Source organism: Balearica regulorum, chromosome 10 (assembly GCF_011004875.1).
Source record: "Balearica regulorum gibbericeps isolate bBalReg1 chromosome 10, bBalReg1.pri, whole genome shotgun sequence".
In the NCBI taxonomy this organism is placed as follows: Eukaryota; Metazoa; Chordata; class Aves; order Gruiformes; family Gruidae; genus Balearica; species Balearica regulorum.
In genome coordinates, this window is record NC_046193.1 from 9,480,608 (window position 1) to 9,502,779 (window position 22,172).

At 40.6% G+C, this 22,172-nt stretch overlaps 1 long non-coding RNA gene across 1 annotated transcript in view; it reads left to right on the forward strand.

Annotated features, from left to right (window-relative positions):
- LOC142603144 (uncharacterized) overlaps positions 1–22,172 on the forward strand; it is a 50,100-nt gene that overhangs the window by 25,454 nt on the left and 2,474 nt on the right. Inside the window, exons 6-8 of the long non-coding RNA XR_012837019.1 lie at positions 2,687–2,877; positions 5,678–5,763; positions 15,774–15,870. This is a non-coding gene — a long non-coding RNA (uncharacterized LOC142603144). The remainder of the gene's footprint in view (positions 1–2,686; positions 2,878–5,677; positions 5,764–15,773; positions 15,871–22,172) is intronic.

The following is a 22,172-nucleotide window of genomic DNA, read 5'->3' on the forward strand; positions in this document are numbered from 1 at the left end:
AAAGAAAGAAGGAAAACTCTCCTCCTGCTTGCGAACAGAAGATCGGTTCACTTGCACATGCTGTGTAAAGCTTGCCACAAAGTCCTTTGTGCCATCAGCATAAAAAGAATCCTTTGCCCAGGCAGGAGATTAGGGTGGCCAGCGGGAATCCCTGCACCCGAAATTCAGATCAGAATGGGTAAGTTCATGGGAAGTTGGGATTTTAAAGGGATTGTTCTGATGATGCCAAAAAAGCAGCAGTAACAACAGCCAACTCCACGGGCCCATCCAAATTTCTGTTTGCTCTCTTCAGGAAAGGTATGCTGAGGAGATGGAGTGCAAGGGGCTGGTTTTGCTCACCTTTAAGGGTGCTCTACAAGAGTGAACCACAAAGGTGACAGCAGGTACATCAGGCATCTCATCTGAGACCCCCAACCACAGCCTCTCCCTCCCCTTTGTATCAGCAAACCCTGAGAGATTGGTGCCGGTGCTAAAAGCCCTGCAAGGAGGTAGCGGCGGCAGCTGAACACTATGGTCTCACGCAGCACAATCAATGCATCAATCTTCCTTACAGCAGTGTCTTATCTTGGCTCCCAGAGTCGTAGTCAACTCCAGAAACTCTAAGGGCAGCAGGGAGCGGGTGCCGAGACGCGGGCGCCGCAGCTGCCACTCCCCTCCTGCGCCAGCAATTGTGCTGCCAGCTCGGGAGCGCTCCCGACCGCCCGGCCTGGTCAAAAGACCTTTGAAATAACCTTTTCACTAGAAAAGAGATTGTGGCCCTATAGAAAAGTATGAATTCAGAGCAAAGCCTTTCTGCAGGATTAGTCCATTAGAAGCAAAAAGGAGAAAGGATTTTTTGTTGTTCTGCAAAATATAAGTGATTATGGGATTTAAAGAAAAAAAAATAGTCTCTCTATAGTGGGGAATATCAATGTTGGAACAATGCGTGCTCTTATCCTCTGCCTAAGTCCTTGTACTGCCCTTATCTCCATCACATCTGACTGCCTGCCAGGAGTGTGAGCTAAGAGATATAGTGTAACCACTGTCCTGTGTGGTCCGTTCCTCCATCCTGTCTCAAGAGAAAAAGGTGTGTGTGAGATGTAGATCTGCTTTGCTACAGGATTTTTTTAGGGAAGGGGGAGGGCTGTGCTAAGATTTTATATCAGAGGAAGAAAAGCCAACTAATTCCCTGTCAGTTTCTTCTTTTTTTCCCTATTTTTTTTTCTTTTTTTTCTTTTTGGTAGCCTTTTCTTTTCCTCCGCTTTTTGAGTTTTTCCCAATCCGTTATTTGTCCCATTAATAGCCAAAACACCCCCCACCAGCTAATCTCACCTTTGGGAGAAAAGTAAAAGACTGTGGACTGCAAAATACAACGCTCTCCTCACCACCTTAGAAACAAAGGACTTCTTTGTATTTTTTTAATATGGTATCCATACACATATGCTTAGGTACACAGGATATTTTTTTTAATGATCAATTATTTGGGAGGCATTTTCAGTTTGGTAACATATTAGAGTAATTTTAAGGGAGTGAGATTTTTTTTTTCCCCAACAGTTGTAGAATAGCACGCACTTACTAAGAAATCTGTTCCCTATACAGTATTTAAAAGCTGATAGAGAGCAAACAGTGAGCACCTCTGTTTTAATTCAGCATTCAACCTTAAATAAAGCTTAGGTTCTTATAAGCCCCATAGTAACTAAAGGTAAAAGGCTTTTCAAATTTCAGATCATGCAGTCCTTATGTCAAAACTATTTAGTGTGGACCTTATGATCAGACTTTCAAATAGATTCTGATCTTTGTTTAGAAACCATCTGGCCAAAGAAAAATAGCCAACTGTTTCATCTCACTGTTTTGGTTTTTTTTTTTTTCTTTTTTTCACCCCACCCCAAAAATATGTTTTGAGATCAGCATTCCACTTTTTTCATCTCTTTTTGTCAAATGTGATAAAGGACTTTTAAACATCCAATGCATGTTCGTTACACATAACAAAGTTTGTGTAATCATGCTTGTAGCAGTAAAATCCCATATTCCTTTCCTTTACAGATGGTGCAGTAATTATAATTTAGCTATCTGAATATAACTCAGGGTGTCGAAAAGATACGCAAAGTTTGCATGCATGCTAGCCCACCCTTTTACAGAATTTCAAATGTAACCAGTTTTTTGGTTGTATGGTCACATTAAAATTCCCCTTTTGCAACACTTTATGCAAAAAACAAACACCTGGATTCAGAGTTTCCTAAAGGACTCATCTGAAAATAGGTACTTTCTGCCAAAAATGTCACGAAGATTTATGTGCTTACATTCACGGATTAAATTGAGGACAGGTGGGAGAACATTCAAGTATGAGAAGGAATGATAGCAAATTTATGTGTAAAGAAAAAAAAAAAAAAAGGAGGGAGGGTAGTTGTTATGATTTCTGGTGGTTTAGATAAAACAGACATAGATTTTTGTAAAAGGGAAGGTACCATGCCTGGAACGCCATCCTTCAGCAGTGAAATAATTATCTATGGGATTGTATTTCCTTAAAACAAAAAGAGAGGCATTCTGGAATTCAAAACACACTGCCTCGACTACAACCGCGGCACTGAATGGCACTTGGATGCCATGCGGTGTGTTGGAACAGATGTTCATGGGGAGGACTCGCAGTGTATCAGCACGGTGCACGCAGGCACTAAAACACTGCCGCTTGCTTTCCTTCCCTAGCCAGGATAATTGTCCCTCTCTCAAGGACACCCCTTCCCACCACAGAGGAGACAGCGACGACTGCCGCAGAGGAGATGGATGGTACCGCCATTCCCCAGAGCCCCTCAGACAAGGCGACCCTGCAGAAAGCCCGTGCACAAGTCACGGAGCACCAGTGCAACACCTTACATCAGGGTGAGAGGAGACTCAAACCAGGTAAGCTGAAGTCAAAGCAACAAGGACACCAAGTCATATGTGAATTTTTTTTTAAAACCATCTGATTAGTATTTCAAACACCTTTGTACACCTAGGTAATCTTAAAGTGTGATTACCTAATGACTGGCCTGCTAGAAATGGGTGCTGGAGTCTGATGAATGTCACCTTATCTGGATTTGGGGATGGGGGGCTGTCCATTCAAAGTCCTGCTGTGTTCACACCCTATATAAGACACTTACAAACCACATTTTACACCGAGGAAAACTGTAACACAGCTCAATAGTCAGCCAAGCCGACTGCAGTTTTAGTCTCTCTAAAACACCATCCCAACTATTATCAGCATCCATAGCTAAGACGTGTTGTAAATAAAGCTGTTTAGTGGGCACTAAATTGCTTTTAGATTAAAGTTAACATCCCAATCCATGCACCAAAACCTGGGTGTGTATACATTATGTTCCTTTAAACAGTGGGGCAATGAAGATCAACATATTCCCAGCTTTTAAATCACAAAAGATGATTACACTGAGGCGAATGAAAACTGAAGCATATCGACAAGCTTGCTTTTTTTCCCCCCCTTGTAGGAAATGACTGTAGATGTAGGCAGTCTAGTGTTTCACAGAAGTACTGTGTTTTATCTAAATAAATATATAGCTAGGAACAGTCATGAAGGTTAAAGGGCATCTGTAAAGAGAAAACTATGATTCCCAGACTCTTTGTTAAGTTTATTTAGTAGAGGGACTAGAGAAAGTTTCAGATTGGGCTGTAAAGTGCTAATAGTCCAACTAGATAAATGTTAGCTTCCCAAGTCTGGATGCCAGAAGAAACTGTAACATGGTTAAGAGCTGACACAAAATTCTTCTATCCAAGAAAAACATGTTATTCTGTACAAAAATTAGGGTATAAAGTATTATATCTCAGTATAACATTGATGTATTATTCTTTTTCAATTTCTAGCCTTCAGGACGGTGCAGTGTTATTGGTCTATATAAATCCTCCCATGCATAAATTTATTTTTAAAATTGTTAAGTGGAAACCATCAACCTAGGCTTCATAATTTAAAATTTATTTTTATTCACTGTTGCCTATAATTACTTCTTAGAAATTTAAAGCTGAAATAGGTTTCCTCTCTAAATTTATTTTTCCTGTATCACACATCCATAAAGATTTATCAACATAGAGCACTTGCACGAATTCTGAGCCACTGGAATTGCTCTTCTGTCCAGAATTGAATTAAATTATTTACACGGGGACAGCAATGGCAGGATTAGGCCTTAATTACAGCAACACTTTCACAAGCAAAACAGGTTGAATTTAACAAGTTTATCATTGATAATCATTAACAACAACCTGTTCAGTGAGTGTTTCACAATTAATTTCACAACATGCATCAGGTAATGCTCCAAACAGGGACATTTTTGCCTGTTCAGTTACCCAGGATAACACCAGGCCATCTGGACCCATCTGTTATCTCTGAAATCTGAAAGAAGGGTTATTTTTAAAACTATGTCTAGTCATTTCATCCTCCAGGTAGAACTGAAGCTTCTAGGAATTAATTATTCTTCAGATAATACAGTGTTTCCTGTCTAAGGCTCACTGGTGTAACGCAACCTCTGGAAATACTTAAGTTAGACTAATACGTTAAAGCTACATGGTTTGCAAACTCTTTGAAAAGTGGCAAACTCAAAGCATTCTGTCTCCCCAGCGGGATGTTAAATTTTGTATCTCTTTACAGGGTGGGACCAAATCATGCCCCCATTTTCACCTGTACAATCACACTAAAAACAGTGGAAAGAGGTAAGTGAAAAAGAAAGCAAATGTTAAGTGAGGTCATTGTTCCTTTTTTGCTCAACAATAAGAAGATTTCACATAGCAACGCTCTCTGGGAAACAATCCATTTTAGACCAAATTAGTCCCAGCGGTAATGTTGATTTTTTTAGCAACTGTGTTGCACCAGGGATACATTTAATCCCACTGTTCTTTGTTGTTCTCATTAATAAGCCACATTATGTCACTCAGTCTGCATGCAAAAGTATCATTACTGTTATTTAATTACTTTGTATTTGTAAGAAAAACTACCAGATTTGGTTGCGTATAACCAGTAAATGTGGCCAAATCAAAGTTGTGCACTCCAACCCAAATATTTTTTACTTTGTTTCTACACATATAATTGCATGTAATTTATAGTTGTGTACAGAATTTTTATGATAAAACCTCATTAATCACAAATTCATCAATGCAGTGAAAATACATCCAAGCAAACGTGGTATAATGTTACAAACATAAGACATGTTTTAACATGGAAAGAGGCCAGGATCCCCATCTTCATCTATCCCCTAATGTTACATAAATGGCTAAGTCATCATATCAGTGGTTTTCACATGGAAATATAAACACCACTGAAATTCCATATGCTATAAATGGCCGTGACTCTAGAGTGCTTAAAATTACCAAGAGTACCATAAGAACAGTGAACACAATATCCACTGAAGGATGAGAACAGCCAAGGCAGCGCTGGCAGCGTGGTGCAGTTGATACGGGGCATTAATTGCCATCCAGGCTCCTGCTCCCGGGCGCGTTACCACCTTCCCCTGTGCCCTCACACACAGGTTCCTTCAGAGCTCTGGCCGTTCAGTTCCCTCCAGCTCCTGCAGCGCTTGTCGTTATACTTCTGTCACTCTGGTTATTTAGCTCTGAAGACCTAGCATGCATGTGTACGGCTCCTGAGATAATAGGGTCTTGAACTTTTTTTTAGCTCCTGAAGCCCTACTGTAGCACTAATTAAAAACAACCTCTCATGTAGGGCACTGTGGACCCAGCTTCGCAATCTTCCGCAGCACCTAACAGCTGAAGTCAGCGGAGTTGCTCCCAATCCATAGCAGCATCCAGGTGAGAAAAATTTTGCTTTTGCAACTGTCTGTGCTTTTGCAACTAAACCAAAGCTAGGCTATATTCTGATCTAATTATAGTCCTTAAATCAGCAGCATGTTACCAGCTCAGGGTCTTTTTAACTTCAGAGTCTCGCGAAGACAATTCACAGACAAGCAGTGGTTGTGAAATCCAGTCAGGCAAGACATGCCTCTAATTTTGAAGCAGAAATCCATTCTATGTTGATGGGACTATTGGCTCAAATATCATATTTACATTCTAGTATTTAATGGCTTGCAGTTAGGAATCAGACAAGCTGTTCTGTAGGTGGTCTAAATTATATCCTGTGTGCACGCTGCATGCTGAGAAGCGTTTGCTGATCTAACAAATGATAAAAGACTAAGCAATCACCCACTGAAAGTCCAAATCTTTACCCTGGCAAACCTTACACTGATTTTTCACAGGAGTTTTGCTTGAGTAATGACTGTAGAATTTGGCCCATTTTGACCACACCAGCATCAGGACCCCTGTCTCTCCAGTCCATTTTAGGTATTTAAAGCTGATTCACATTACTGCAATAACCAACAATCTTACAATCTTTCAGTCTTTTTTAACCTCAAATTTCTCTGTGATGAAGGTATTTTCTCCATTTAACAGAGACTTAATACGGTTTTTAGCTGTATCTGATTACCTAAAAATGTAGATGCCTGCCTTGCAGGATTTTCAGGAGTATCTGAGTGCCCGTCTCTCACTAAAATCAATGAGAATTAAGTCCCAAATGTCTTTAATGAGTCATACCAAAGTGACTGATGAAAAAAATCACATTAGACAGCATTGACAAAGCAGGAGACTTATTCTGCCACCCATATGGCAGAACCGCTACTCAGGTCCCTGCACTTGACTTTTGCTAAGACTGTCATCCTCCCTTCTCTTCAACTCACTTCATTTCATGCACTTTAAAAAAGGGATCTCTAAGATATTACCCGTTCTTTCAATCTGTGCATAGCTCAGCAGTGAAGATCTTAATCCTACCTGAGACCAGGAACTACCAAACTGAATTAATTTAATTCAAATTAATGGTAAAACGTAGAAATTGTAGTGGCATCAGTGGAAAGCTTCCACTTTCCATTTTTGTTTTTAATTTCATATTTGAAATAAAAATGCTTGCAAAAGGGCTTTCTTATTTGGGGGGGGTGGTAAAATTTAAGATACTAGAAAAGCCTCTGATGCTCTGCTCCCTGCCCAGAAGCGAAGCAGCTCCGGCTGCCGGCTGGTCCCCGGGTGCGCACGCATCTAAAACCGTTCACCTGAAGCTCCTGAGGGCAGAGCAGGCTGCGGGGCTGCGGCTCCCACCCTTTCTGTACTGGCGTAGTCATGCCTGTCTCTATGGCAGCAAGTAAGCAGTGCAGGCAGGGTGGATCTAAGGTTGTGGACCCAAAATCAACACTGGGTGCATTTCTGGGGGGAAAAGGGATTAGCTCCGGGGCGGTCCTGTGGCCTGGGCTCATAGTGACAGCAGCAGCCCCAGAGGTGTTTCGGAGCATACCTCCCAGGAACGTGTACTCAGAAAACACACTGGCTAGTGGGAACAATTGGGAGATTTACATCCTGATCCAAAGTAACATGAGACATCATGTAAGAATAAGATTAAAATGATTAATTTGAGGCAATCACAGGAGAAACAGCCCTTTTTTATGTTACTTTTTCATAATCCTCAAATAACCCCTGGAAGAAAGTGATTTTCAGTTTCCTTCAACACTTGCTAATATGTTTGAGATACATGTTGTAACCCTTATTCCTCCTTTTAGCTTTTAGGGAGAGATTTCTGTAGCTGTTTCTCTAACTGAATATAGTTCTGCTTACAGCCAGGAGTTATCAACACTGTGAAAGTCCTTACAGTGTCTCAACTCTCCATCAGGCTTAGGCACAATTTAACAGTTTAGCAGATAAGGTACTTGCTCGCTTCCTCTCTTTATCCCATCGCCTTCCTACAGATCCAGAAAAGAGCAGAGAGTAGGAATACCTAGGCTACCTCTTCTTTCTCAATAAAACAACGCTATGCTTGTGAATAACCATGGAACGACAGGAGGAAATGCTCCACCAAGTCCAAATCTGCTGCCAGCCCTAACGGGCAGGCAAAGGAGGGAGCCTGTGGGTCCCTGAGCACAAACCCTGTCTCAGTGGTGTGCGAGCAAGGAGAGTAGGCAGCGAACCCTGCCCAGGTCTCACCTGGAGGAGCTGCTGCCACAGTTCATTGACAGTCCATGGAAATGCAGCTCCCGCACCTTCTTGGAGTAGTTATTAGCAGTATAATTAAGATTACTCCTTTTTTTGCTGTTTTTCATGAAGACTGCTACTGAAAGCACATTGGTAGTGTATTGATCTGGATGGTATTTTCAACCTGGGTGCAACAATCTGTTATTTTCATGCCCAGGACCTTGGAGAAGGAAGGCAGGACACCTGCACCATGCCAGCTCTGGTGAGCAGGTGGGTGCTGGCCTGCGGGAGGTCAGAACCCACAGAGTGGCAGCTTTTACTCAGAGAAGGAAGTTTCTTCTTCCAGGAGCAATGTCCTCATCTTCATGCCTCGCAGGCCCTCACCAGCAAAAACTATAATTCTCCACAGTTGTGTTTTTCCCCTCTTTCCCCTCCCCTGTTGGCTGCCCACAGCCTGGCCCTGCGAGGGGGTGCAAGTTACTGCCTCCTCCCAGCACCCCGGATTGAACCGTGAGCTGTTGAACTGTGAAACGTGCTTGTCGGTGGGTGCACACAGTGATGTTTTGTCTGCTGCTCCTTCTAACTTGAGTTCATTTGTCTTGGTGTTTCTCACAGATGGTTACAATAAGACTGTAAATGGTTTCCCTGCTTAAAAAAAAAAAAAAAAAAGCAACAAAAAAACCACTCTCCTTTTTGGTTTCTTAAGTGAAACTGAGATATCTTAGTTAGGAAGTATACTCTGGATATTATGTTAAACTATTCAGTGAAGTCATTTTGGTTTTGCTCACCTGGATTTTTAAACAGTCAAATCTCTTTGGGATGGAAATGTTCCTTCTGCAACCCAGGAAAGAAAAATCTTTTCTGCAGTGTCTTAGGTGGAAAAGGCTACATAGAATAAATACAAACATGGTAATATTTTCATCACTATCCTTGGTCATTTCATTAATCATCCCTATGCATAAAAATTAGTAGGCTCTCTGATCTGCTTATATATTGCTCTGTATATTTGTTTCACATTTATAGCTTTTTTTTTTTCATCTAGCTTGCTAGATCATGATGGGATAATTTCAGGAAGCCTACGGCTAGATTCCCTCCTGCTTGCACTGACTCTCTGCTCTAAACAGCAGGACATCTATTCCACACTAATGTAAGACAAATAAGAACAAGTTTTCACTGCAAGTGGTTCCTCTCCTAATTCATTCAGACTTTCTGGGAAAAGGGATGAAAATGGCTTTTGTAATATAAAAGACTGCTATAGCCGACTCTTCACTAGGGTTTGTCATATCCCATTAGCAGCGATCTAGAAATATCAGTGTCACCATGTGTTGGCAATGACTCATCTTTACTGGTATCATATGAATGCCTATTCATGTTAACGTGCAACCTGTCACTAAAATAGCTACAAAGACATATTGTGTAACAGGAAAAAATTGCTAATGCATGTAGACTTTCATATTAGCAATACGAGTAATGGAGTAACATGCTTTATCCTGTAGAGACTGGTACCTATGTCAGTGTACATGAGACCAGAAAATGTCACCATCACAGGTGCTTTCACTACATCTACAGATTTTACATTTTAGATATTGTTTCAGCTTCATTAAAATCCCTTGCTACACGTGTATTCCACGGTCACAGTGTTCATTACAGTTCAGATGTAAAAACTATCTCCTTTGCCTAATAACACCCCATTTTTTTCCACTTGTATTCAGTTAGGCCCATTTTATTATAGAAACCTCTATGTTCCGTCATTGTAAAGGATTACTATTACATATTCCTATAAATAATTGTTCATTTTAAGGATAAAGTGAGTAGGAATTTGCTTCCAAAGCATTTTCATCAATACACTGTCAGCTTACTGTTGATACCTTTTAATTACATGGGCTTTTTTCTGGAGAGTTATCCTTAAATCTCTTGATAATCCCAGCAAAATCTTGATGTCAACTAATGGACCACTCCTTACAGTGCAACTATACCAAGCAAAGAAAAGGATCTAAATGGTTCCTTTCCTTTTCCCTCAATTTAATAATATAAAATTGTTATATGGGAATAGAATTTAGGAAATGCCAGTCCACAAACAAGAAAACTCCCAGTAAAAAAGACTGGGTTACATGCCTTCCTCCAAACAGAAAAAATTCAGCTGCAAGTCTGTGGCATGCAGTTTCATCTTTTAGGAATTTTATTCAGGCTCACAAGTGAATACGCATTATTCAGCTTTTGTCCGCAAATGAAAAAACAAAGGCAGCCATGCCTACAAGAGTTCGGAACAGGAAACAGAGAGAAGCAAAAGAACAGTCTTGAATTTTGAATAAAATCTAGATGTTAGGTGGCTGAGCCACTTGAAATACAATTGCAGTTGCAAATTTTCTAGGGTTGCTCGATGAAATTTAATAAATAAATAAGAAATTGGGTGTGAACACGGCGTTGATCTGGGCATTCGGCAAAGTGCCATCTCTTACAGACCTGCGGAGGTTTTGTGCACATTTTCCTGATTGAATGCTATTCTCCCAGTCAGTCAGAGCGCAGCACAAGTTGCCAGAAATCATTCATCAGCCCCTTGCAGAAAAGGCTGTCAGCTAAGGCTACAGGCCTAGCGCCAGGCTGTCAAGTTTTGGGCTTGCAGCCAGTCTGTCATGGTTTGAGGCTGGTAGCCAAGCAGTAACTTTGATGTTTAAGGGGTTAGCCAACTGGTATGTGAGGGTGGCCTATCAGCTCAGAAATAATATACCGCACTCAAAGGTCATGAGTTCTGAAACTAATCTGGCTGTTATAATATTTCTAATAAAAACTGAGGTAGACATTTTATATTGTAAAAAGTGTTCAAATTATTTCAGTATTTGTTTTGATTAAAATTTCCATTACACGTGCTTTTCATTATGCAACTCAATTAGTATATAAAAGATTTTCTGTTTAAAATGTTCAAATGAGCATAATTGTTCAATTTGGAAAGATTACAATGCTTTTATTTAATTAACACTGCAATAAATACTTCATTTTGTAATGAACCCCATACTTTTGGGCCATTAACCATTCAATAAATTTACAGTATGGAAGGTTCTTTATGAGGAAGAAGATAAATAAAGCTATTTAAATGAATGTGCAACAGCTCTGATGCTAAGCAGCAAATTATAGCTTTTTGCTTCCCATCCACTAGAGTCGTACCTCGATTACAAACATATGGGAATGTAATAAACACTATACATTTCAATTACTATTTTGAACATGAGTTACACAACACTCTTTCAAATTCGCTACATAGAAATGCAGTCCGCGTTCATGGCATCTTCCCAGAAAAAGAAGAAGAAGTAAATTTTCATCTGCCTTTCACCTTCCCCTTCTCCCACCCCATCCACAGCTTCTTCAGTTCTGCAACCCCGTGCTGGAATTTCCTGATTTAGATCCGATCATTTGTTTCTTCATGAGAATAAAAGGAATCAAAAAATCTCCCAGCTATTTGACAGTTCGTTATTTGCAATAGCAATACGATGAAGGAAAATCCCCTGGTAGCAGTGCAGCACGGTGCGTTCAGATACGCACCAAGGAGTGAAATAACAGAGAAGAGGGTTCTAACACGGTAAGAGGAATGCAGTGCAAACCCTAGCACTCCCGTTGGATCACCTATTCACATCCCTCCATCCTGAGGCCTACGACAAGTGTGTCTGAATCAGTGAACCAGAAAGAGACTGGAGAGGTGGAAGTGGCTCTTGTGGGTAGCGGAAGCACGGCGCAGAGTCAGGCGGAAAGCAAGAGCCTGGAGTCCCCACACGCGGGGTGATCCGAGCCCACGGTGCCTGATGTGACTGACCGCAAGGTGTTAAACGCCTTCAAATCCCAACAAAATCAGCGGAGCGGGGTGCTCTCAGAAGCTGCTGAGCATCCCGTTTCTCCCAGGCTGCCCGGGAGCTGCCGCTGGGGCCGCGGCTGTCCCCCTGCAGGGTAGCTGTCATGGAAAAGGGGCTCACTCCTGTCAATGCTTTGCGTGTTTCATGGTTCTAGGCAAAGAGGTAAAATGGGAGGGCAACGCTCTTTCGGATTTACAGGGCGGCTCAGCCAAAAAAAACTCCTAAAACCCTGGTTTGCCAAAAACGGCAACAAAACCAGGAACAAAATCTAATTTGTGAACTTCAGTGGGAAAACGTTACAATCCAGAATCTTTAAATGAAAACAAAACAAAACAAAACAAAACAACCCCCACCCAAAACCCCAAACCAAACAAACAGAAAAACAAACCCAAGAAAATACTTTGTAAATGTATTAGACTTTGCTTTTTCACACTTTTCAAAAAGGCTGGACAGCATTTTCCTAGGATGTCCACGGGAGCCCTTTCAGATGTTGCACTGTGTTTACAGTATCAATTGTTTACGATAATTATGAAATTAAAATAAGCCACATAACCATGTATTTAGGCATTCCTTATGAACTGTAACCACTGAACAAACTACTTGGAAAACATAACCACATGCTGTATTTCTCCACTGTTATTTGAAGATTTTTTTTTTCCTAATCTGAAAATAATACATAAACAGCACAGATATAAAATAAAATGAGATGTAGATTTAGAGAATATTTAAAAATACAGGTGAAAAGAAAAACTACTACTGAAACTTGACTGAATAAAAAGTTTTTCTTAAGAGCATGTAAAATTCCTAAGTATACCTTAAAACAAGTAAACATTTTAAATGGATTTTTCTCAGGAAATCTAGCCACCTGTTTTTGTATATTTACTGGACAGGGAAAAAAGATAGACTTCTGTTGTGCAAAAATAAATTGTGCAGTTTGTGGTAACTTTATTAAAGATGAGTAATTTTTAAAGCTAGCAGTGAGACATAAATGTTTAACACAAGAGTCTCTTTCTTATGGAAGCTTTGAATAAGGACATGCCTGTTTTAAACTGTAGATTTACAGGGAGAGAAGGAGCAAAATTGTTAAAGTATTAACTGTACAGTCTGGTCAATGAAAACGTTAAAATTAGATTAAAATTTTAATAAGCCACGTCCTGTCCTATACAAGCTTCTTAGTCCCTGGCACTTGCAAACCTAGGGAACTAGGATATGCGCCTCCCTGTATTTCAGTGAGGCTGGTCTCACTCTAATAGGTGTAAAAATACATTTAACATTTCTAGGAGAAGAAAGGATATATCCCTTAAAGTCTGTTTTGAGGGCCTATTTCAGGGGCCTGATTAATAATCGATACACTTAAGCACGTGCTACATTTCATGCTACTTAAACACAAGTATATGAAGTAGTTTAGTTTAAATCCAAATGTTTCTCTCCGATAGTAATCTCTATCTGATGACTAGTTTTCTTTCTAATTTCAGACTATGAGAACTGCTTTTTTCTTGCTTAACTGCATGATTCAGGGTCAATGAGATTGAGAAATGATAAAGGAGTCCTTCATAATTAACTGATGTTATCAAACTCCAGACATAAAAGTCAAATACTCTGAAAAATCAGGTCCTCCAGTTTAGTTCTGCAGTGTTGTCGCTGAACTCTCCACCTAGGGAGGGAGGGAGATGTCTCTGGTTTAGAGCTCAGGTACCAAGGAAATATGACATACCTACCTTTCATCTATATGGTAAATGAGAATTTTAAAAAATTAGCCATAATAGTCTAAAGGCTAAGTTATTAATTTCCTGCTTTTGACTGTTCTGGCAAAATGATTTCTGTTTACACAAAAGAGGTTGATTTTGTTTTGAAACATTTTTTTCTTTACCATTCTTATCCCAATCCTGCAAAACTCTTCACCCTTCTCTTTTTATGGCAATATAAACATTGAAAGTAATGACGATACTGTCTCCAATGCTGTCTTCCCTTATATCTGAACCTTAATCTATCTACTTACAGCATCTTAAGAAAATAATTGCAATTATCAGAATGGGTTTTTTTCAGAGCTCATTCAGTACATGATTATGAACCAAATATACTATTTTATGAAACGTGTGTTGTAGGACCCTGGCCCTGTCCTGGAGAGTAAGCTGGGAATACAGTCAAGAATGCTAATTTTTTCACCAAGCTGTCTCATAACAGCAGTAGAAAGGGCTGGGGTTTTGTGGGCGTTGGTTGGTTGGTTTTTTTTTTTTAGTTTTGCAGAAGTCTGAAACTATGCCATTAAGACACTTCTGAGTTACGTGACCAACAGACAGTCTTGTCTGGTGCCTTAAATGAATGTCTTGTCCTTTAGCAGATGGATCAGAAGCCGCAGTATCACACATCTCATACGCATAGCACTCAGCACTCAGTGCGAGCTCTTCTGAGATCCTTGTCTCTGAACCAGTTTTTCTTTAAAGTCATAAACATCTGGCAATTGTGCACTATTCTTGCTGCAGAAATCAAACACTCGAGTCCTTATTTGATCTCCCAGGGAACATTCCCATTGCTTTCTTCTGTTGTGTAGGTGCCACAGGATTTGGCTCTCTATTTGACAGCTTCTTTTCTTAGGTGACTGGGAATCAGTCAGACAAGGATAAATTAGGTCTTTTTGTGCCAGCTGCATTATTTAACTGACTAAATAACAAAATGTTCAGGAGACAGTAGGAGCTTTTATACTGAGATAAAGTTGTTACAAGGGAAAAGGTGAAGTCTCATTTGTCCTTACGAGGCACAAAGTGCCCGGTGCCATCCAGGCTTTACCTGTCCCAGAAAGCTGTGGGCCATCATGAAATCCAAACTCTTAAACATGCTTCTGGTGGTGGGTGAGACATATGCCTAACATAATGTTTTGCCTGGCAAAAATAGATGAACAGGGTAGGTATACAGAAGAAGCAGCCCTTGCAGCTTCTGACAGTATCAGGGTTTGGGACTTCCTAAGTTGTCTGGTAATGAATTAAATTAATTTTCCCAAGTTGAGGCTGTTTTGCCCGTGTTTTGCCTGTGACTGTAATTGGTGAGTGATCTCTCCCCGTCCTTAGCTCTGTCCACGAGCCTTTCATTATATTTTCTCTCTCCCATGCAGCTGAGGAGGGGAGTGACACAGTGGGGCACCTGGAATGGTACAGCAGCTTTGGGGGGCACTTGGCATCCAGCCAGGCTCGACCCACCACTACATTCAATACTGTCATGTAACTGAGACATTAAGAGTTTTTCCGAAAGAGACAGATCTTGCTTCATCTGAATGCGGTAAGAGTGGAGCTTGGCCTGATGTTTAAGAATGGAAATTTCCATAGCAGCTTCTTAAAAACAGGTTTGCAGAGAAGACTCTCGTGTGTGGCCATGGCTTGGCTTTAAAAGGAAGAGCTTTAAAGGACTATTGGAAAGTTTTTACTATCTCATCCTGATTTTCCCATTTTCTCTGTGACTACCATCAGGTCATCTCAGGATAAGGAATTGAATTTAGGCTATTTGTTTTAAATTTGTCAAAAATTAGCCATGGTATATGTTACATCCTTGATTTATCTTTAGAGCTAGGGAATACAGTGCCCCATATCATAGTGATCCTACTGGCCTTATGGTTAAAATCCTGTCCCCATCAAAGCCGAGCAGCCCATACTCCCTAACAACATTTTATTTGATGCTCTTCATTTAGAGAGATTCAGCTATTGTCATGAACCGTGACAATATCTCAGGAAACAATGAGTATGTGCTGGGTTTTTTATGGAAAATACAGTTTGAATAAAACATCATGAAAATAGAAGCATGAACTGCACTTTGGAGAAACAAATCTTCCATTTTTCATGTCAAACACATCAATTTCTCATTGAAAAAATTGAAGTTTTCTAGCTAGTTGTTTTTATTTGCCTGTAATGTTGCCTTCAGGAAAAGAACAATTCTGACCAGGTCTATTTTTCTGCATGCTGAAATATAAAATTTCCTTGGCAGCTTTGCACCTGCAGGATGTGGCCCCTTCCATGGAGCAGGAGTTGCTGGAGGAGCTGGCCCATTACAGCATCTCATAAATAGGAGAGACCAGCACCAGGTGAGCAAACGTGCTATGTTTCAGATCTCAGTTTATCTTTGTGCTCTAAAAGCCTGAACCTGCTTCATATAAATGTCTTAATTGTAAGGCTGTAAATAAGGTGCACCTGATTCTGAAATGGAAGTTATGAAAAAATACATTTTTAACATGTTAATCCACATCGTTAAACTTTCTGAAGGACTGTCTGTATTTCTTAATTATTTTTTTTTTTTTTTTGCACAACCCCTTACAAAACATTTAAATCTTAAAACTCATTCAGAAGATATTTATAGTCATGATGAAGAATAACAGGTTTCACATGGGCATATGAATATTTGGGAAAAAAGCAGCGAATCAGACTGACAATACACTGGTGAAGCATCAAATATGTATTTACTTTCATGAGTTCAGGATGCCAAGCTAGTTTATGAGCAGCTGCCTGAAATAGAGCCATAAGCGAATTCAAATAAGTGATCATCCCAGATAAGTAAAAAAAACCAACCCATCACTACTACCCTCGCATTTAGCCACTGGAGATGTTGCCTGTCATGTTAGACCATGTATATTATCTGTGCAAAATGGAACAAGGGGAACTTAATGCTCTTCATGGGGTCTAAAATGTACATTTAGTGGTATTAGTAAGCAATTGTGCTGCAGGAATCTTCGTGGCTCTCTGTCTTGTTCTGGTCTGGGAATTGTCAATCTCTCTACAGCACGTGAGAATAACATGTTGGGATGCCACAAGTATGTGGGTAACATTTATGTAACCTTCAGCCTTAGTGGGAAAATAAAAGCCTTTGTTACTTGGATTTGACTCTGTACCAGATGGTATGAATAAATGTTTGCAATGCCAGTGTTGTTCAGCTTGGCTGATCGATTCTGTCATACTCCCAAGGAGGTACAGAGGGCTTAAATAACTGATTCAGGATGTAGAAAATATTTTCCTTTTCCTGTTGCAGTAGTATTATGTAGAAGTGATGCTAGTCTGACTGCCAGCTTCTCACTCGGTGGGATGCATGAATTATGTAAATATTGGTCAGGTTTTTAGCAAAGTTCACACAGCTCATTACTAATCCTTTCATGTATTTTAATTAATTCCCAAAGATGCTTAAAGCACAATGAGCACAATGGACACTTTTTTTTTTTCCCTCAGTATTATTGTTGCCTGGACTAACCAGAGCTGATGCAAAACCTGTGTTCGGTTCTTGATCAAATTCTCTCTAATTTCCAGCCTGGCCAACGAATGCATTCTTATGGCAGAACAATTTGGCAGACCTTTCTTTGGCCAGTACGAGCCTGATGACAGCAATCACCTTATTTCTTATGTGTGGAATATAGTGCCTAGTACACTGGCCCGAAGCTGACTCAGGACTTCTTGGTGCACGCTATGAATAAAAACAACAAAGCAATTCATTTTATGGAGTTGGCATATCTCTTCTTCTTCTTTGAATTTTCCCCCTTTCTTTTCAGGATCCAAGGTGGTGGATCTCACAAACGCAGGCACCAGAGTTGGTTTTGGTTTTTTTTTTTGGAAGGGTTCAATCCCCTATGCCCTGCATCCCCAAAAGGCTTCAGCCCTTGATCATGTGCTAAGCTTTATCTGGCCCCTGATAAAGCTGGGCCACAGAGCCCAAACTGCTCTTTTGGTGCAAAATTGCAACCGAAAAACTCACTGATTTTTCATAATTACCAGAAGCATGTGCTACTTTCAACTTCTGTGCTACATACAAAAATTTGCTGAAACACCTATTGTGGTATCGAGTGGTAAAAGTAAGTTTCTGCATATTTTTTATTTTTTTAAAAACACTTTTATTTTGGCAATGTCACATAAACAGCTTTATGTTGGTTTTCTTCTTCAAACTCCTGGTCTGTTTTAACCCAGCTCCTCCATTTATGCTGCACTGTGCCATAAAGAAAGCTGTGAAGCCTCCAAGGGTTTTTCAGCCCTTTTATATCCTTACCACAGTACATATCCGACCTGCTCCTGCAGAGAATTCCTCACTCCTCTTATCAGACCACAGCAAAGTCTCAACATAATCTTTCACCATGTCTTAAAGTGGGGGAGATACCTAAGTATTTAAATATTGGTGTCTACAAAACTATTATTACAAGAAAAAGAAAAACCTCTGGGACAAATTCACATATGAATAATTTCATTGATACCAATAGACCAAAGCTGTATTTACAATACTGTAACTTAGAAAGAAATTCCTCTGTCTCTATCCTACCTGAATTTATAACAGATGCGTAAGTACTCTTTGGGACGTATACATTACGAACACAGGACTGTCATCACGACACTCAGGACTACATTTTAACCTGTACATGTGGTGTACACCTGTGCTGTTTCTGACAAGGCACTTGATTTGCGGTGTGGGAAACTCCCAGGTTCAAAGCTAATCTAGTGTCTTTGTTTTCTCTTATGAGATCTTTTTAAGCTTTCCTCTGTAATTCTTACACAGCTTCTGGGGTAGCTGCATCTTTTGTTCCACCTCCTTTAAGAATATGGAACTTATTTTCACTAATACAGAGTTAACTACTAAGAAAAGAAGGACCCATTGCAGAGCACAAAGGATTATGATGTGTCACAGCAATGTTGTTGTTCAAATGCCCTACTCTATATATTTTCTCTCGAAGTCAATAATGTCCAAGAAGAAATCAATTTCATCAAATTAAAAATAAATGACGGAAAGTCAAACCCCACACCTAAAGGTAGAGCTTCTTCAGTGTTTCACTTCAAAACCCATAATCACTGCCTCTGCTGTATTCACCCCGCAAACAACCCTTGCACTTTCATGTGAAAAGCACTGTGGAGACATTAGAGAACTCTCTTTCCATGTTAGTCATTCCAAATAGAGATCACCAACCTCTTCTCTTCCTCATTTTCCCAGGCCAGACTGCTTACGGACAACCCACCTCCCCTTCCTTGTACTTCTCTCACCCTTGCTTGCTATACTCAAGACAGCTGCCGCATCCTGAACTCAACGATAACAGAAGTTGGCTATCTGGACTTTTACAGGCAAAATGGTTGAATCCTATATATGGCATATACTAGCCTCTTTGTAATTTAATGCTGGCATCTTTGACAAGGTAGCTGCATACTGTCTCACAGCATGTTGTATATTTTAAATGCTGTTGTACAACTGCTAGCCAGACCGCACAGTATAAAGTAACGGCTGAACAAAAAAGAGATTCAGTACTAACAGGCAAACCACAAAAGTTTTGGCTGAGCATCCAAAACTGCTAATGCTTATCGGGACCTCCTGAGAGCCCCACTCCTTCCTGCAGCACAGAAACCTCCACCGCCAAGTGTCCTGATCCTCATTAACTTCACATCACTGTCATTTGCTAGTTTTTTGCAGCAGTAGCCTCCGCAAGCTGCTTGGCACTTTCCAGACACAGTAAGAGACATGCTTTGCTATTGTTTTCTCCTAGGTTTTTTTATTATTATTTTTGGGGATGGCAGGAGACATGAGCTGTGCTGGAGAAATTACAGAATGAGTGCAAACCCTGCTCTGTTTCTGTGCAGCAATGTGGTGCCCTCTGACGAGAGCTGGAATCTGGCCTCCCCAGCCCTTTAGGGGTCCTTTATTATTTGTCACCCCATCAGGCCTCCAGTCCTGCCAGCTTAGTCTGAAGCATGGAACAGCTCCGTTGTTAAGTTCAAAAAGATGCATTTTAAAAGTTATGCCTGAGAGCTTATGTCTTAGCAGGGACAAGGACTCTTATACACATGATGTGAGAGCGCATGGTAGTGCAGCAACATTTAAATATAGCTCCTTACGTTAGCTTGCACCAAGCATTTACCTCCCAGACAGCAACTTCTCCAGCTTTTCCCTCCCCTCCCCATTCCTGCTTGGTCTGCATCTGCGGGAGCAGGATCACAGCTGCCATCCGCAGCATAGCTGTCAAATGCAGCGCTAAGACTCCATACATACTTCTTGACAGAAATACCATCGCTGATGCTTTCCTTTGCCAATAAGCACTGCTGCAAGATCGTTTGGGGGTTTATGCAGTTTCTTAGAAATGGCCTGGGACCACAGAGGAGCTTCAGGATGCACCAGGTAATCATGGCTTTACCTGAAAACTGCAATTACTCTTCCAAAGGACAGAAATTAGAAGACGACAACACAGATCTATTGCGGGATCAACATTTTCTTCACTAATTCTCATTTTCTTTCTTTTCTCGTCCTCCTTATCTGGCTGTTGTTCTTCTCCTACTGTTATTTTCCCATTTGGCTTCCCGTGACAGACTGACTCGCTTCCTGCCCCTCCCTTCCTCTCTGTGCTTCTCCCATGGCTTGCAATGCTTTATTCCTACATTACAATTTATGAGTTAGATCTGCAATCACAAGACCCAGTGTCTGAATGGCCAATCAGGTACGATGGCGGATGCGTGACCTATCACCAGCAAAAAGATTAGCAAAACTGATTTTCCTACAGATCATTAAGAATCACAATTTTAAAGGAAAGCAACTACTCCAAGTCTTAACAAATCTGTGACCTGCCACTGCCCTGGGGAATATCTGTTAGGTGTCACCAACACTCAGATAAAAGCGCTTGCTAACATGATTTCACTCACTCAGAGTGTAACAATATGATGTTATCCCTTGGCTCTGATCTGCAGTGCCAAAAAAGGTGAGTATGTATTGAGGGGGTTTGTTTGTTGGTTTTTTAACAATAGCAAACATGGCTTCTGGCTTCCTTGTGGGTGGTATATTAAATTTGAATTTTTTCTCCCTAAAGAGGTTCAGCTATGAATTTATTTTCTCCCCGCCCTGCTTGAACCATAACTTGTGCTAATATTAGTTACACCTTGGGGTTGCTACAAATTAGATATGCTGATTTTAGGATTTTCTTCTTGTTTTGTGCCAAGAGTTAGAAAAAAATTAATTAGCATATAATCTAGCACCAGAAAAATCCTGATTCCCAGGATTTTCATAACATGCAATGTCTTCCTAGAGGCATAGTCTTACTGTAGATGATAATAAAATGGTATAGGTTCAGTAGTTGTAGTGGTATTCCTTAGCACAGGCTAGCAGTGTAGATTATCTATAAAACAGCAAATTGTCAGAGGTATCATTAGAAAATTCTCATGATCCCCCAGATCTGTCTCCATAGGAAATGAAGTGGCACAAGTACCCGTGAAATGGCTCTAATTAACAAAGTAGTGCTTGTTGGCAGTTGAAAATTTAAATAATCCTTTATTTTAGGAAAGAAGTTGAATCCAAATAATAATTCTCTGAGGAACACTCCCCCCCCATCAAGTACATCCTTCATTGCTGTTTCATTTCGCACTTTGATAAAGAGACAGGTTTTTCTTTCCCCAGCTGGCAAAGAAGAAAATAATGCACAACTCACAAACCATGTCTGTCTTATTTAACTACATATTTAGAATTACCAAATCATCTAACATGCTGCATTATTAACAAGAAATTGAACTTAGGGTTATTTCTGAGCCGGTGTGTTAGGAAAGAAGAAGAAAGAAACCCCCCCCTACCTGAAAACACGCTCTTAGAGGCTGGTTATTGCTCGAGTGAAGCTGTGATCTTGCACTAACTGCCATCGGCGGACACCATAGTTAGGCCTGGGATTACACACTGACTGCTGACATATTTCATAATTATATATTATTGCACAGATACTTCATATCAGCTCCACCGCTTCCACTTCCCTCATCTGGGCCACACTGCTGTATAACCGTACAGTGGAGGGGAACAAGGCCTTTACTCTGTGTTTCACTGAAATTCTGTTTTACTTAAGCTAAAAATACGTGTTCAAAATGGCTAGCAAAATTTCATGAGCCGGAAACTAGACACCGTGCTTTCTAACTCATGTCTCAGAACCATCAGAAATAGTGACTTCCCACTAAGAAGTCCCCTGCAAGCACTTTGGCTCACTGGCTGGGCAGTGTGAGAGGAGTTTATATATACACTGGATTATATACAATCTTTGTCTGGCTAAGTCTTTTGCTTTTAAGTTTGTTAATCCTTGTATCTTTGCGTTCTGACTCACAAGTCAGATAGTTATCTTAGTATGTCTGTAGCGATTCCTGCTCTTTGGTGCCTGGACCACCCGCCTCTCGGAGGTCTCCCCCCATCCCTACCTTCCTGCCATGGCAGCGTGACTCACCGGCTCGTGGACCAGCTGTCACAGCCCCGCATCTTTTAGTGAGGAGGCAATGGCAAAAACCCACACCGCCTCCAGCACAGCGCTCATCTGCAATATGGGCGACGCAGACTTGTGCTTTCTGACGCTTTAAAGGAAGTTAACCTCAGTTATCTGAATTCTGGGCAAATGGTAAAAGGCCATCGCTCATCTCC